The sequence below is a fragment of the Anneissia japonica genome, unplaced genomic scaffold (assembly GCF_011630105.1).
Source record: "Anneissia japonica isolate Jap-2015-1 unplaced genomic scaffold, ASM1163010v1 scaffold355_len202609_cov112, whole genome shotgun sequence".
Classification (NCBI taxonomy): Eukaryota; Metazoa; Echinodermata; class Crinoidea; order Comatulida; family Comatulidae; genus Anneissia; species Anneissia japonica.
In genome coordinates, this window is record NW_022730532.1 from 192,615 (window position 1) to 195,624 (window position 3,010).

The following is a 3,010-nucleotide window of genomic DNA, read 5'->3' on the forward strand; positions in this document are numbered from 1 at the left end:
TTCAATTTCGTAAGTTTAAACGTCATTTTCTCGTATTTGCAGAAGTTCTGACGGTCGAACTTTTTTTTGGTGCTTTTAAATATTATTATAATAATTATCATAATGAGTGAAAGTATTAGGAAAATTTTGGAACGGGACTGAATGTTAGGATTTTCACCCCATGGCCTAGATGTAGGTCTCTGTCTAGTTTATGAAAATTTTTTTATGATCTTGATCAAGGTACTGATACCTACAGTACTTCAATTTGACGTAAAACAGAAAACACAGTACTTGATCAAATCACCATGGCAATGAAAAACATTTTCGTGGCGAGACGAATGAACAAATTGTAGGCAATATCAATACATTTCAATATAGAACTATATGTACTGTAAATTTAAGGGATCATTCATATCCCCTGCACATTTTTGCCAGAAATGGCAGAGTTATAATACTACACGGCTCTACAATGTTGGCATCACTAAAATAGTTGTGGAACCACACCAAAGTTTTTCATTATTTAAGGTATAATCTAGTTTTTTATGTTTTTATGGTGCAGGGGGAACGCCAGAATGGGGGTGGGGGGGAGCCAGGCCCTTTTTTGGGGAGAAAAACCAAGATTCGTTAGGGAGAAATTAAGTATGTAAGTATTATCTACATATCAGTAGACCCCAAAACCGGTTAAATAAGCCTTTGAAACTCTTAAATTGTCATATTTTTCGGGGGCTTTGACCCAAGGAAGACTAGACGCCCAACCACGCCCATCTTTTTTTTTTTTTTTGGATATCTTTAAGAAAAATTATTTTTCAGAGTTAAATCATAAATTACACCTATGAAATCATAATAATAATAAAATATTATGAAAAGTAGATCATTTGTCTAAAAAAAGAAACAATTTGGTTTCAACTAGGGCAGGACAGAATTTGACCAATAAAAATGTTTCAATATTAATAATTAAGAAATGCATCCAAAACATGTTTTGACCTCAATTTGTACTATTGATTGCCAACTATAAAACAAATTTAATTTAAAATTCTAGAAAATACTGACTGCAAATATCAGCAAATACTGTATAGGGATTTCCATCCCACCAGATTTACTAAGTATTTTCCTAACTTTGGTCACAATACACGCAAAATGGGTATATTATCAGCTTTTAAAATGCCCTCTTTTAAAGTGATAAATATATTATCGTAGACATTTAAAAGTAAAAATTTGATTTTTTTTTTTTAAATGATAGGTTTTAGATTACACCCACTTGCAGAATTTTATAAGCATTAAGAGAACACTAGATCGTTTTATTGTGTTCTGCAAACCTAATTTTACATTGTGCTGTATTGTTGAGCAGCAGTCACAGTTTATATCCAGATTCAATGGAAACTAGGTTGAAGTGGTGTGGCAGTGCATAATGAAGCATGTGATTTTAGGTGGGTGAAAGTAATAGATTGGACCTGGTTGGATAGTCAAGAGAAGGAATGGGGAATGCAATGTGGTTTGTGGTTGCTAAATTTTTCTGAAAACTCAGTGAAACTATCAATACCTAGGCACAAAATGTAGTCTCTAATGTATTTCATTTGCCCACAATGAAACTTTAGGGGCATCATGTGGGCTAAGTGTCCTAACTGAGGTGTGAATTTTCCAAAATTTGAGATATATACTTTTGCGATATTTTAGGTCAAAGTTCAAGGTCATGTGACTTGACCTATATAATTCTCACTAGTCCGGACATCATTGAGTTGCATATCATTGGAAAGAGAATCTTATCTATCTAAAGGTAGCAGAATATCTCCAATACGTTGAGTTTCAAGAGAGATATCAGCAGTTGTCTGTCAGAAAGTAAGTTTTTTAGCCAAATCTCATGAAAATTTCAAATTGCTCTAACTCATCAGAAAATGCTGGCGTGGAGCCAAAAATTCACTGTGGGGTTATCTCGGGTAGAACCCCCAACATGTAAAATATTGGGCGATTTGAAGGGGGTCGGGCAAAAAGTTTGTTAGATTCATATGGAATGACTCATTGGTTTAAAATAGTAGTAAAACTTCATTAATTCACGAAGCATAAATCAAAAAATACAATGCTGTTTTTCATTATGGCCATAAGTAATTATCATTTTGACATTACTAGTTTAAAGGCATCTTCTTAGTTATTTTGTGTGTGGAAAAGTTATTATAGTGCTTACAATGTAGCCACATTCAGTTTACAACCAAGCATAATTTATTATATCAAAAAAATCTTCGATAAGCGCCGTCAATCCATTTAAACAACTATTGCAGAAGATGCATGGTGTTCAGAGAGGGGCAGGTACAAATAGCAGGGTCATGTATGTCATGTAATTCTGCAAGATAATCTCAACTCGTTTTATAACTGGTGTAAAAATAATTCTCTTTGAATCCATAAGTGTTGTGCACTCAAAATTTGCTAATTGCTGGAATACCCTGTTCAGAGTTAATTGTTTCTTGGACACTTGTCCTAGGTGTTGCTGATAAGGCAAACATTCTTTAGTTAATTAGCAAAAAGCCTATTCATCTATATTCAATTCTCCAAAACCTGCTTTGAAAACCATGGTAGAAAACACCCTCCCACATTATGTTATTTTATACAGTGAGGTGTCCCCGCTTTTAGTCAATCAATCCATCAAATTCATTCAATAGCCTTTCAATGATTCCCTTTTGTTCTAGATTTGTTCCTTGTGTTTTTAATGCCTGTGGTTTTTAACTGTTTTATTGTAAATTGTTTTTAGCCTGGTTCACGTCGAACTTTATCTAGATATACCCGTCTTGAAACATGATACGATAATCCCCTAATTGCGTTCGATGCCAAGTTAGAGCCAGATAAACAGCCATCCAGTTTCAGGCCGTCGACGTCACACGGTCGAAATTTGCTTGTTTAATAAAACATCTAGGCCTACTGTATTTTACGAACCTCTAGTACCAAGTGGTATTCGTTAAAAAAATTGTAAACTACTGTGTAGAAAAGGTGTGAGTTTCCACTACCTAACCTAGCCGACCAGTATGAACCCACGACCAGTGCA